The sequence below is a fragment of the Bufo bufo genome, chromosome 1, assembly GCF_905171765.1.
Source record: "Bufo bufo chromosome 1, aBufBuf1.1, whole genome shotgun sequence".
Taxonomy (NCBI): Eukaryota; Metazoa; Chordata; class Amphibia; order Anura; family Bufonidae; genus Bufo; species Bufo bufo.
Genome location: NC_053389.1, coordinates 807,836,112 through 807,850,940, shown reverse-complemented (window position 1 = coordinate 807,850,940; position 14,829 = coordinate 807,836,112). Strand labels below are relative to the sequence as shown.

Here is a 14,829-nt window from a genome sequence, read left to right as displayed (position 1 = left end):
GATCTCACAGGCAGGAAGCTGTATGTGTAATACACACTGTATTACACTTACAGACAATGCATTCCAATACAGAAGTATTGCAATGCATTGTAAAGGGGATCAGACCCCCAAAAGTTGAAGTCCCAAAGTGGGACAAAAAATTAAGTGAAATAAAAGTTGAAAAAATTAAGTTTTCCCCCCAAAATTTTTTAAAGTTTCAAGTAAAAAAAAAACAAAAGTCATTTTCCCCAAATAAAGTAAAACATTTTCTTATAAAAAAAATAGGGAAAAAAAAGAAAAGTAGACATATTAGGTATCGCCGCGTCCGGCTCTATAAAAATCTATGGCTATAGAGACACTAAAACATGATTTTTTTTTGTTTCAAAAATGATATTATTGTGTAAAACTTAAATAAATAAAAGAAAGTATACATATTAGTCCGTAACGACCTGCTTTATAAAAATATCATATGACCTAACCCCTCAGGTGAACACCGTCAAAAAATAAAATAAAAACTGTGCTAATAAAAAGCATTCTTTTTGTCACCTAAAGGCATATGCCCCCCAAAATAGTACCAATCTTATTGTCACCTCATCCTGCAAAAACTTAGCCCCTACCTATGACAGTCGCCCAAAAAAAAAAAAAAATGGCTCTCAGACTATGGAGGCACTAAAATGATTTTATTTTTGTTTCAAAAATGATATTATTGTGTAAAACTTAAATAAATTTAAGAAAAGTAAACATATTAGGTATCCCTGCGTCAGTAAGAACCTGCTCTATAAAATACCACATGACCTAGCCCCTCAGATGAACGCCGTAAAAAATATATATATAAACGGTGTCAAAAAAGCCATTTTTTTGTCACCTTACATCACAAAAAGTATAGCCAACAATCGAAAAGTCATATGCACCCCAAAATAGTGCCAATCAAACCATCATCTCATCCAGCAAAAAAAATGAGCCCCTACATAAGACAAAAAATAAAAAATAAACTATGGCTTTCAGAATGTGGAGACACTAAAAAATGCTTTATTATGTAAAACTGAAACAAAAAATAAAAAATAAACTATGGCTTTCAGAATGTGGAGACACTAAAAAAGGCTTTATTATGTAAAACTGAAACAAAAAAACAAAAGTAGTAGTCATATTTGGTATTGTCGCATCCGTAACAACCTACTCTATAAAAATAGCACATTATCTAACCTGTCAGCTGAACATTGTAAATAAAAAATACAAACAATGCCAAAACAGCAATTTTTTGGCAAATTTTCTATTTTAATCCATTTTTTCCAGTAACAAAGCAAGGGTTAACAGTCAAACAAAACTCAATATTTATTGCCCTGATTCTGTAGTTTACAGAAACACCCCATATGTGGTCATACACTGCTGTATGACCACATGGCAGGGTGCAGAAGCAAAGGAACGCCATATGGTTTTTGGAAGGCAGATTTTGCTGGATTGGTTTTTTGACACCATGTCCCATTTGAAGCCCCCCTGATGAACTCTTTTGCCACAAGAGTTAATGGCAAATGGAGATTAAATTTCAGAATTTTTATTTTTTGTTACCTTGCCTCACAAAAAGTGTAATATAGAGCAACCAAAAATCATATGTACCCTAAAATAGTACCAACAAAACTGCCACCTTATCCCGTAGTTTCTTAAATGGGGTCACTTTTTTGGAGCTTCTACTCTAGGGGTGCATCAGGGTGGCTTCAAATGGGACATGGTGTCAAAAAACCAGTCCAGCAAAGCCTGCCTTCCAAAGACCATGTGGTGTTCCTTTTGTTCTGCACCCTGCCTTTTGGCCATACAGCAGTTTACGACCATGTATGGGGTGTTTCTGTAAACTACAGAATCAGGGTAATAAATATTGAGTTTTGTTTTTGAGTTTTGTTTGGCTGTTAACCCTTGCTTTGTTACTGGAAAACATTAATTAAAATGGAAAATTTGCGAAAAAATTTAAATTCTAAAATTTAATCTCCATTTGCCATTAATTGTTGTGGAACACCTAAAGGGTTAATAAAGTTTGTAAACTGAGTTTCGAATACCTTGAGGGGTGTTGTTTCTTAAATGTGGTCACTTTTTTGGAGTTTCTACTCTAGGGGTGCTTTAGGGGGGCTTCAAATGGGATATGGTGTCTAAAAACCAGTCCAGCAAAATCTGCCTTCAAAAAACATATGGCGGTCCTTTCCTTCTGCGCCCTGCCGTGTGCCCGTTTTGCGCCCGGCCATGTGCTCGTATAGCAGTTTATGACCACATATGTGGTGTTTCTGTAAACTACAGAATCAGGGCAATAAATATTGAGTTTTGTTTGGGTGTTAACTCTTGCTTTGTTAGCGGGGAAAAAAATGATTAAAATGGAAAATCTGACAAAAAATTATTGTTTGAACACCTAAAGTGTTAAGAACGTTTGTAAAATCAGGTGGTTTCTATTATGTAAGCCTCACAAAGTGACTTCAGACCTAAACTGATCCTTAACCACTTCACATCTGGGCCATTTGCCCCCTTCCTGACCAGGCCTAATTTTGCAAATCTGACATATCTCACTTTATGTGGTAATAACTTTGGAACGCTTTTACTTATCCAAGTCATTCAGAGATTGTTTTCTCGTGACACATTGTACTTCATGCTAGTCATAAATTTGAGTCAATATATTTCACTTTTATTTATGAAAAAATCCAAAAAAATCCCCAAATACCGAAGTGTGCATACCATTGTTTTATGCGTTTTATCAGAGATACTGTTGTAAGTACAATAAATCTTTGCACGTGACGGTGGCAGTCTGGGCTTCACTATTGTTGCAACCTTTAATTACCCACAGGAGTGTTGGAGAGAGGAGGGATCCTCAGGTATACCCCTTGCAGATCCTTCCCCGTGCCTTTTCTAACCCGTACCAAGAAGGGAGGAGGTGTATCAAGCAGCGCGGTTTTCCACTTTCTTGATTTACTTGCTTCTGTGATCTTCCCACATCGCATTGAAAACCTGCAGCGCAAGATTACAGATACAGATACGTATACTACAGACTTTTTTTACTGTGAATGAAAGTAGCCTAAGCCGTCTAACGTCCCGAAAATAGAAAATGTAATTTACAAAATGATCCAAACATGATGTAGACATATGGGGAATGTAAAGTAATAACTATTTTTGTAGGTATTACTATGTATTATAAAAGTAGATAAATTGAAATTTGCTAATTTTTCAAAATTTTTACTAAATTTGGTATTTTTTTATAAATAAAAATGTAAATTTTTGACTCAATTTTACCATTGTCATAAAGTACAATATGTGAAGAGAAAACAATCTCAGAATGGCCTGGATAAGTAAAAGTGTTTTAAAGTTATCACCACATAAAGTGACACATGTCAGCTTTGCAAAAAATGGCCTGGTCCTTAAGGTGAAATATGGCAGGGTCCTGAAGGGGTTAAAAACAGTCACATTTGTCTTTCCAAATTACAGATTTTAAAAATTACAAATAGGTGACATTTAACCACATATAACTTTATTATTTAACAGTTTTGGAGACATTTGGGGCATCTGTGGGGATGACTCTGTTATGGGCATCAGTGGATGACTCTGTTATGTGGGGGGGAGAGAAGAACTTGTGGAGGGGTCAGGGGTGTCCTGGAGGTGCCAGGGGGTGTACTGGAGCCAGCCAGCCAGTTCCCCCTTCACACAATATTTATTAACCCCTTTCAGCAGTCCCCCAAGGGGTTAATAAATACTGTGAATGGGGGACTGCTGAAAGGGGTTAATAAATACTGTGAAGGGCCTTTCACAATAGTTATTAAACCCTCTCAGCAGTCCCCCATTCACAGTATTTATTAACCCCTTTCAGCAATCCCCGGCAGCACAGACCAGTTAGTAGTACCTAATTTCTTCAGTCTCAGTCTCAGACCAAGTTGACAGTGACACTACCTCAGCGCAGCTGCGCTCCTGAGAGTCCTGAGAGTCCTGAGACTGTTCCTCCCGCTCGGAGCTGCTCCTTCCTTCCACTTCCCGCCGGGCCGTGCGCCTGCAAACCAGAATTGACTGGTGTGGCCCGAATCTATAGGCAGCGTGTGACGTCAGAACGCTCTAAGCAGTGACTTGATTTGGATGATCGGATCATGTGAGTATATTAGAAGCTCTCTCTCACTATATTCTCAGGGGGGGACAATTAACCCGTTGCACCCCCTCCCCGATCCGCCAGTGCTCACAACCTTGCTAACTTGAAGCTGGCGGGGAGACAGGCAGGGTGTGCGGTGCTTAAGCAGCCGCTCGCCTGTGTGGCTGCTCTTGTCAAGGCAGATCAAGTCCAATACGGCATAGCAGCGCTTAACCTGACATAAGTGATAGGTGATGTACCGGGCCCTCCATAGAAAAGTGAGGCGGAGGCTTCCACCCAGCAGTGAGCCCGGTGACGTCACCAGCACTAATGGGCCAGCTTGTAAAATGACTAGGGCAGCGCTAAAGCCTGCCCATTAGAGCCGTTACATCACCAGAAAAATTGCTAGGCAGAAGCCTCTGCCTAGCAGTGTAAAAAAATACAAGCGAAAAAAGCCCTTGCCCTGCCTGATACAGCACAGGGCAAAGGAGAGCATCGGAGTATGAAATGCTCCAATGCTTAAATCAAGGGGGGGGGCGGGCATGTCCAGGTTCAGCTCTGAACCAGAACGACCCCTTTAAAAAAAAAAAGAAAATTAATGGCCCGTACGGGGATCGAACCCGCGACCTTGGCGTTATTAGCACCACGCTCTAACCAACTGAGCTAACCGGCCAGCTGTCTGCCTAATAGCATCTCCCTCTTTATTATCTGGTCACATGATCCAGGAGGAAAGCACAATCCCCATTATCTGGTCATATAATCGAAGAGGAAAGCACAATCCCCATTAGGGTGGGTTCACACTAGCGTTATGGAGTCCGTTATGGCTTTCCGTTATAACATGGTTATAACAAAAAATAACGGAATCCATAGGAAGGAATGCAAAACGGAAGCCTTTAAGAGGCATTCCATTTTGTTCCGTCCTAATAGAAGTCTATGGGAAAACATAACGGAACCATTTGGATCCCGATATGCAAGACGGAAAGCAAAGTGCTCTCGACAGGACTTTGTTTTCCGTCTTGCATAACGGGACCCAGACGGATCCATTATGCTTTCCCATTGACTTCTAATAGGACAGAGAGCAAACGGAATGCCTTTTAAAGGCTTCCGTTTAGCATTCCGTCATAATGCAAGTCTATAGGCAGCAAAACAGATCAGTCCTTCCGTCTTATGGATTCCGTTATTTTCCGCTATAACGGACTCCATAACTCTAGTGTGAACCCACCCTTATCAGGTCACATGAGCCAAGTGGCATTTCTATTACACTAACCCCACAGTCTGTGAGACAGTAACCATGACAACACCCCCTTCCTCTGCTCTTTTACACACTGATATGATCACCAGCAGGTTTGGGCTCAGAATGTCACACGCCCCGAGTTGTCTGTTCAGGGCAGTGTCGGAGTTCGGTGTAATCACACACTCAGCCTCCTCCATTCATCATGTCTGTTTCTCCCGGAGGAGGAACAGGTAAGGATTGACCTCACTGACAATACCCCCACACCGCTCCCAGCAGCCGCCGCCCGTCCCGCGCTCTTCACCGACCTCAGGGCGAGGACGCCGCTTCGCTCTCACCGCTGTACGATAGCATCACAATGAGCGCGGGCTGCGGTCACGTGACGCCTCGGTCACCAACGTTACAAACCGTCACTCTCTGTCTCCTCACTCGGCTAATAAAGACCTATTGAAAACGTTTCATTTTGCTCAGCAATCGCTTCGCCCATAATGCACTGCGACTTGTGATTTGCATATAGTCTTTACGCGTTGACGTCAGTAAAGGGCATTACGTCGCTGTACTGACCGTTCGGCCATATTACAAGAGGGCGTCCCTAGGTCACAGCATCCTTCCGCCATATTAGAGAAGGGCATGATTCCTGTTATGTGACTGTGAAGTATATTCGGCCATCTTATAAAAGGGCATTCGTTTCTATAGGGACTTGCAGCAGAGCGGCTTCTTTAGGACACTTCTGTCTCTGCAGCACAGAAGGGCAGTAGCTTAAATCCGGCATTAGTTTTATTGCTGACGCCAGGTGCGGCCATATGAGCCCCTTAGTGCAAAATGTCATGGCGCCCTCTAGTGATTTTCACAAAAGTTCTGCAGTTTTTTTCAGACAATTTTAATGGGCAGCGTTGCCCTTAGCGCTCGTTGGGAAGTCATGCCACATTTGGTGGTCGCTGTGTCACGGAGTGATGGTTGTAAGGGGCAAGGCATGAACGCTGGATTTCTCAATAGCAACCATTAAGGTTCCGGCTTTCATGTCTCATTGGCCCGTAAGAAAATGAAAGCAACGTCCTGATTGGCTCGGTGGGGGGGCTCCTCTGATTATCCCTTTGGCCAATTTTGATTACTCTCCACCAAAGGGCCCTTTAGTAGCAGCCTATGGGGGGGCTGACGCTACACAACCGGGACGCAGGTATTCACATGCAGAGTGTGAGGCTGTTTTATGGCAGTCTGTATTCTGCTGGCGAATCATACATAATGAAATTACATTGGGGAATTGATATTTAACCGCTTCCCGGCTTAGCGATGCCATTTCACATCCTAATACATTTCCAATAAGGCATGATGAGGGGTTCAATGGATTTTTAAGGGGCGGCGGTACCATTCTCGATCACCCTGATCACTTCTCACTGTCGGTATGGGGTGGCTTCCCCGATCCATGTTTAATAGTGAGCTTAGAAGTGTAAGAGAAGAAGGCACCCTCTGTCAGCCCATCGGAACCCCAATTCCGGTGCAGATCCATTTCTGTGATGGCCTAGAGGTTGAGGTTCTCCAGCTATTGCATAACTACTACTCCCATCATACAGCTATCAGATCATGATGGGAGTTTGCAACAGCGGGAGAGCCGCAGGTTGGAGATTATCAGTGTGGTATCATCATTCTCGAGAGGTGGGACTCGCACCTATGGGACATCTGTGGTATAGCGGCAGATGGAGACAGGGCCTCATTCTAAATAGGTGGGACTCATACCTATAGGACATCTATGGAATCTAGGCGGATGGAGACAGGGTCTCATTCTCCAGACGTGAGAACAGCACCTCTTGTAGATATAAATGTCCAAAAGGGAATACCTCTTTAAAGGGAATGTGTCATCAGAAAATGAGCTATTGTTTAAATTATGTTTTTATATTAAACATTTTAAGAATTTTTGGTGACTTTTTCCATTTTTTCTATTTTACATAACCCTGCAATGTTCACACTGGCCACTAGGGCTAATAATTGGTCATGATTCCCTGTTCTGTACAGGTAACTTCTCAGCAGCTAACATTGTTATCACCACAGGCAGGATTACAATGACAAGTAACACCCCTGTGTATAGATAAGACAGGATCCACCATTTACAATAGGCAATTGTCAGAGCTTATCTGCTTCCTCCTGACCTCAGCACAGGTCACATGCCTAGAAGACTCTCCCATAGAAGACAATGAGGTCCCCTCCATACCGCTGTGTCTATGGACCATTTAGTGGCTCACAAAAGACCGAGTGACCAGTGTGAAGACTGCAGGATATTATACATATTTTAATAAAGTGACGGAAAAATGTTTAAAAAAATATATAAAAAATGATGATCAATATAAATATGTGATTTAAACAATGCTGCCGACACAGTCCCTTAAAGGGTTTGTCCAATCCTCCTTTGAGGCAGGGGCTACACGGTGATGTAAAAAAAAGCCGCGTAGCCCGGGTGGGAACAGAAAAAGCCGCGGTGACGAGCTGTTATTGCCGTGAGACTACTGCAGGTGAGATGCGGTATTACGTGGCGCCCACTATAATGATGTAGAAAACAGATGAGAAGCAAATCCCCGGCTGCACTTCCGCCTCTCCCCAGCAGAGATCAGTGTTCTGCTGTAAATGATCTGGGATTTCTGGACAATAAATGTAATAAATCAAATTCTAGTAAAACCGTATAAAGTAACAAATACAAGGCACTGCTGAGATTCGAACTCAGGATCTCCTGTTTACTAGACAGGCGCTTTAACCAACTAAGCCACAGCACCAGGTACTGACCAGCACAAAGCAGTTTCAGATTCCTCATTAACAATGATTGACTACTACTCCCAGCATCCACTTATTTGTACTATCCTTGTGGCATTTCTAAATGTACACCTGGGACAATCCTGCCAACGCAGCGCGGACACGAGCAAGATCATTCCCAGTTCACAATTCCTGAGAACTACAAGTACTCGCTGCCTCTCATCTACCCTTTACAGAGCCTCAATTCCTCCATCCAGCTGCAGAATAGCGAGTGCAGCTCTGGAGAATAATACAGGATGTAACTCAGGATCAGTACAGGATAAGTAATGTAATGTATGTACACAGTGACTGCACCAGCAGAATAGCGAGTGCAGCTCTGAAGTATAATACAGGATGTAACTCAGGATCAGTACACGATAAGTAATGTAATGTATGTACACAGTGACTAAATAGTGAGTGCAGCTCTGGAGTATAATACAGGATGTAACTCAGGATCAGTACACGATAAGTAATGTATGTACACAGTGACTCCACCAGAAGAATAGTGAGTGCAGCTCTGGAGAATGATACAGGATGTAACTCAGGATCAGTAATGTAATGTATGTACACAGTGACTGCACCAGCAGAATAGTGAGTGCAGCTCTGGAGAATAATACAGGATGTAACTCCGGATCAGTACAGGATAAGTAATGTATGTACACAGTGACTGCACCAGCATAATAATGAGTGCAGCTCTGGAGTATAATACAGGATGTAACTCAGGATCAGTACAGGATAAGTAATGTAATGTATGTACACAGTGACTCCAGCAGCAGAATAGTGAGTGCAGCTCTGGAGTATAATACAGGATGTAACTCAGGATCAGTACATGATAAGTAATGTATGTACACAGTGACTGCACCAGCAGAATAGTGAGTGCAGCTCTGGAGTATAATACAGGCAGGGGTGTAACTAGAGTTCTATGGGCCCCAGGACAAACTTTGAATTGGGCCCCCCGTGAGCCTCCGCCCTTCCTCCCCCACAAGCCTCTTCCCCTACCCCTACCACCCCTCTGTATAAAGCCATACATAAAAAAAAAATATAGTCACTAGAGTATTATTTTTTTTTTATGTATGGCAAACACTGGCTTCATATGAGGGATGAAGGGGAGATGAATGATGATCAGTGGTGCCGTGTGGCAGTGTGTCTGAATTCAGATAGGGTGGCCCACGCCAGCCATATGAGGGCAGCAAATAATGAGGGGGCAAAATGAAATATAATGAGACTCTTAGGCCCCCTGCACACGATCAGGATTGCGTGCGGATTTTCCGCGCGGATTTGCGTGCGGAAAATCCGCACCGTAGGTCATGTCCATTGTATTCTATGAGAATTTGAAATTCTCAATGCACACGATGCAGATTTTTTCCGTGCGGATTTTGACCTGCGGTGCGGATTTTAAAATCCGCGACATGTCAATTATTATTTTTTTCCCTGTCCGGATATCTTGCGGATTTTCTCTATTCACTTCAATGGAGAGGCTAAAATCCGGATGGTACACGCACACAGTGCGGATTTTGATGCGGATCTGCATCCGCATGCAAATCCGCATGCAAATCCGCATGCAAATCCGCACCAATTGATGCGGATTAACCGCACGGAATTTCCTGTGAACACCTGCGGATTTCAGTGCGGATTTTCCGCACATGAATCCTGATCGTGTGCATGTACCCTTACTATATTTTATGTTGCACCCGCCCTCTCCCTGTATACATTAAATTTTTTGCCCACAGAGTATTTCATTTTCATTTGCCCCCGGGCCCCTCATTATTTGCTGCCCCTGGCTGCCCTATTATGGCCGGCGCGGGCCCTTCTGAATTCAGACACACTGCCTTACGGCACCACTGATCGTCATTCATGTCCCCCCTCCGTATGAAGCCGGACGCCGGTGTTTGCCATTTTTTACATAAAAAGAAAAAGACTACCTACTCTTGTTTGTTCCGTTCTCCTCACTCGAGAGCTGAGGCGGCCGGCGGGCTCGTCATTCCTGGCTGCTGTGATCCCGCGAGACCCGCCGCGGAGGTCTCGCGGGTCTCGTGACTTAGGGGCCCGGTCGCAATTGCGACCGCTGCGACCCCTATAGCTACGCAACTGAATACAGGATGTAACTCAGGATCAGTGCAGGATAAGTAATGAATGTAAACAGTGACTCCACCAGCAGATTAGTGAGTGCAGCTCTGGAGTATAATACAGGATGTAACTCAGGATCAGCACAGGATAAGTAATGTATGTACACAGTGACTGCGCCAGCAGAATAGTGAGTGCAGCTCTGGGTTATAATACAGGATGTAACTCAGGATCAGTACAGGATAAGTAATGTATGTACACAGTGACTGCACCAGCAGAATAGTGAGTGCAGCTCTGGAGTATGATACAGGATGTAACTCAGGATCAGTGCAGGATAAGTAATGTATGTACACAGTGACTGCACCAGCAGAATAGTGAGTGCAGCTCTGGAGTATAGTAAGCAGGATAATTAGAGTGGATTAAGGCTTGGTAAGGTATTAGCGGTATGTAAAATGTATTGACCACCGGCGCTAATTACAACAAACAAGGCGCAGTGTCCTCACAGCTCCGTAATAGCTGCCACAGAAAACTTTACAAATCACTTGTATATAAATAAGTTGACACCGCACTCAGCCTATTACTGATGACCCTTACTGCCAATTTACTAGGACCTTGTTGTACCGTTCCACATCAGCCTTGTCATCTAGATTACCTTTTTTCCGATGCTGGTGGAGTCACTGTTTACATACATTCCTTATCCTGTACCGATCCTGAGTTACATCCTGAGTTACATCCTGTATTATACTCCAGAGCTGCACTCACTATTCTGCAGCTGGATGGAGGAATTGAGGCTCTGTAAAGGGTAGATGAGAGGCAGCGAGTACTTGTAGTTCTCAGGAATTGTGAACATAGGAATGATCTTGCTCGCGTCCGCGCTGCGTTGGCAGGATTGTCCCAGGTGTACATTTAGAAATGCCACAAGGATAGTACAAATAAGTGAATGCTGGGAGTAGTAGTCAATCATTGTTAATGAGGAATCTGAAACTGCTTTGTGCTGATCCGTAGCTGGCGCTGTGGCTTGGTTGGTGCTCACAACAGCCCGTAGCTCAAAGTGGTGACGTCACCGGCTCCCTTTGCGAGCGTGAGCGCTGGGATAAGCGGAGTTTCGCTACTGGCCGGGGCGAACTCCTGATTACCAGTCTGATACCTGCAAGACCTCCTGCGCAGAAGAATCTGTATAGATCGGTACTTTTGGACAAAGCGGTACCACGACTCCATACATCGGAAACAAGGTAATCTAGATGACAAGGCTGATGTGGAACGGTACAACACGGTCCTAGTAAATTGGCAGTAAGGGTCATCAATAATAGGCTGAGCGCGGTGTCAACTTATTTATATATTAGCGGTATGTGGCTTCAACATGAGTAGCAGCGGTAGCAACCTGGCATGGCAGTAGATCAGCTTTTCATGGGTGATAGTAGCAGTATTAGAGACAGATGCAAAGTGTTAATAGTGGTGGCAGTAGGGGACCATCACCACGGAGTGGTGGCTGCAGTGGTGGTGGGTGGCAAAAACAACAGAAGATGTTATATGATACATGTTGGCAGGCAGATGGCAGAAGTTCCATGATGGTGGCCGTGGCATGATGACAGCAGCAGCAGGTGCAGTCATCGTAAGGAACATGATGGTCGGCAGGCAAAACATGGTATCCAGGCGGACAGACAGTAAAAGTGGCAAGATGGTCATTTTAACAAAGGTGATGTTTTGGACACTGGCACGGGACAACTTGGTCCGCCTTTCTAGTATGTGCAGTGTCCAGCGGGTTGGCACGTCACCGATCATGTGGTGTAACGGCAGACCGCTGTGACGCTGAAAGTCCAGGAGAGCATTTCGTGCCACGTAGGAATGGCTGAAATGATTGCACAGATTTCTTGACTTTGTTAGAACTGTGAGACGTAATAGTACCACTAATGGGCCAGCTTGTAAAACGGCGAGGGCAGCGCTAAAGCCTGCCCATTAGAGCCGTGACGTTGCCGGAAACATTGCTAGGTGGAAGCCTCTGCCTAGGAGTGTAAAAAATATATACAGCGCAGGTCAGAGTATAAAATGCTCCAATGCTCATATCAGGGGGGGAGGGGGGGGGGGGGGGGGGGGGGGCTGAAAATGGGGGCATTTCTGGTTTCAGCTCTGAACCCGGATGACTCCTTTAAAACAGAAAACTAATGGCCCGTACGGGGATCGAACCCGCGACCTTGGCGTTATTAGCACCACGCTCTAACCAACTGAGCTAACCGGCCAGCTGTCTGCCTAATGGGATCTCCCTCTTTATTATTTGGTCACATAATCCAGGAGGAAAATACACACCCCATTATCTGGTCACATGATCCAGGAGGAAAGGACACACCCCACTATCTGGTCACATGATCCAGGAGGAAAGCACAATCCCCATTATCTGGTCACATGATCCAGGAGGAAAGGACACACCCCATTATCTGGTCACATGATCCAGGAGGAAAGCACAATCCCCATTATCTGGTCACATGATCCAGGAGGAAAGCACAATCCCCATTATCTGGTCACATGATCCAGGAGGAAAGCACACACCCCACAGCAGGTCCATTCACAGGAGACATTTCTATTACACTAACCCCACAGTCTGTGAGACAGTAACCATGACAACACCCCCTTCCTCTGCTCTTTTACACACTGATATGATCGCCAGCAGGTGTGGGCTCAGAATGTCACACGCCCCAAGTTGTCGGTTCAGGGCGGTGTCGGAGTTCGGTGTAATCACACACTCAGCCTCCTCCATTCATCATGTCTGTTTCTCCCGGAGGAGGAACAGGTAAGGATTGACCTCACTGACAATACCCCCACACCGCTCCCAGCAGCCACCGCCCGTCCCGTGCTCTTCACCGACCTCAGGGCGAGGACACCGCTTCGCCCTCACCGCTGTACGATAGCATCACAATGAGCGCGGGCTGCAGTCACGTGACGCCTCGGTCACCAACGTTACAAACCGTCACTCTCTGTCTCCTCACTCGGCAAATAAAGACCTATTGAAAACGTTTCATTTTGCTCAGCAATCGCTTCGCCCATAATGCACTGCGACTTGTGATTTGCATATAGTCTTTACGCGTTGACGTCAGTAAAGTGCATTACGTCGCTGCACTGACCGTTCGGCCATATTACAAGAGGGCGTCCCTAGGTCACAGCGTCCTTCCGCCATATTAGAGAAGGGCATGATTCCTGATGTTATGCGACTGTGAAGTATATTCGGCTATCTTATAAAAGGGCATTCGTTTCTATAGGGACTTGTGCAGCGTCCCACTACACGTTTTTGGGCACTGCTTAAAAGCACTTTTTACTCAAAAAATTGTACTATGCTGTATTATGTGACTTTGTACTATTTATCTGCAAAATCCCTGTTACCAGGCAGATTAGGTGTAATTTATACATCCCACCACTAGATGGGGATAACACTTAGGTTCTATATATACCTAGGTCAGGCCTAGTGAAACAGGACAGGGGACAGGTCAGTGGTTGTTGAGTTGCATCTTACCACTGTCATTATTACTACTAATGGTTGTACCACCATTAACGGTACTGGCGTCACGACAAAAAACATTAAAGGACTCAGCCGCAACAAGCACCCTAAGCACCCCTAACATTAAGGGCACCTCAACCACCATCTTGGCTGATGCTTCCAACCGCAGAGCGTGCCCCGGAGGATTTCGTGCGGTCCACCTCAACACTGTGCTGCCAGCCCAGGGAGGCTTTCTGCTAACCGTGAGTAAACCGATGAACTGTGTGTTATAATTTGGCCCCTCATCGGTCCACCGTGCACCTCACGTGTTGACCCTGCGCTACTGGCTGGCTGCATATCTTTTATTGGCGTCACGAACAGGATATTAACCCTTGCGCCATATTTGAGAGACTGTCGCATGGGAATAAGCCCCTTTTCTTTATTGAGAGACTTTTGCTTATTGTGCGCTGTTTTGGGCTACAGAACTGTTTAAATTGCTTGGAAAGTATATGGAAGTGCTATACTAGACCCCAGCATAAAAATCACAGTGTTAAAAGTGAGAAAATCCAACATTTGTGTGTCACTAAAACTGCTTGCTGTCAGTGAATAGACTGTTTATATGCACTTAAGATGGCCGCCGGAGCTCTTGTTTGAAAAAAAATACTGCGCCATCACTGTGGACAAGTTAGCGACACCCCCTGAAGAGCGGGAAAATATTGTGCCGCCCACTTATGCAAAATTGTCTGATCAAGCCCATCCTACCTTTACTGTGTTGTTTCCGAGAGGTCAGCCCTGTATGCAAACGCTGTGCCGCCTCCTCTGCCTGTAGCCACATCAAAGGGAGACGCCGCGGCAGCCGCAGCCGGTCCCGGCGCAATGCCAACTGCTGCAGCACCAAGTTTAATGCCTTTAACTATGCCTTATTATTTTGGGGCCCCCTGGTTCCCACGGTATTCTGGAGAAATTTACACTTTAAGGGACTTTAAAGAAAAATTGCTTGCTGTGTTCAGATTGTACCCTGTATCCCCAGAACAGCAGATGGAGATTCTCCTTGCGCAATTGGAAGGAGCTGCTCTCAGAGAGGTGAAATCCTGGCCAATACACGTCTATACACCACCTTTGAACCCAGGACTGTGTCAGAGGTCAAGATGAGATTATTCAGCAAGAAACAGCAATCGGCTGAGTCACTCAGACACTTTGCATTATCTTTGCAGGAAGCCCTTAGAG

The 14,829-nt window shown here is 44.8% G+C and overlaps 5 non-coding genes across 5 annotated transcripts; all 5 read right to left on the bottom strand.

Annotated features, from left to right (window-relative positions):
* Positions 1–4,662: 4,662 nt before the first annotated feature.
* TRNAI-AAU lies at positions 4,663–4,736 on the bottom strand. The gene has a single exon. It is a non-coding gene; the product is annotated as a tRNA-Ile (tRNA).
* A 678-nt stretch (positions 4,737–5,414) lies between these two features.
* Positions 5,415–5,550, bottom strand: LOC120987453. The gene has a single exon (XR_005776052.1). It is a non-coding gene; the product is annotated as a U8 small nucleolar RNA (small nucleolar RNA).
* Positions 5,551–7,982: 2,432 nt separating this feature from the next.
* TRNAT-AGU lies at positions 7,983–8,056 on the bottom strand. The gene has a single exon. It is a non-coding gene; the product is annotated as a tRNA-Thr (tRNA).
* A 4,243-nt stretch (positions 8,057–12,299) lies between these two features.
* Positions 12,300–12,373, bottom strand: TRNAI-AAU. Its single transcript has one exon. It is a non-coding gene; the product is annotated as a tRNA-Ile (tRNA).
* A 435-nt stretch (positions 12,374–12,808) lies between these two features.
* Positions 12,809–12,944, bottom strand: LOC120987457. Its single transcript, XR_005776056.1, has one exon. It is a non-coding gene; the product is annotated as a U8 small nucleolar RNA (small nucleolar RNA).
* Positions 12,945–14,829: the final 1,885 nt, after the last annotated feature.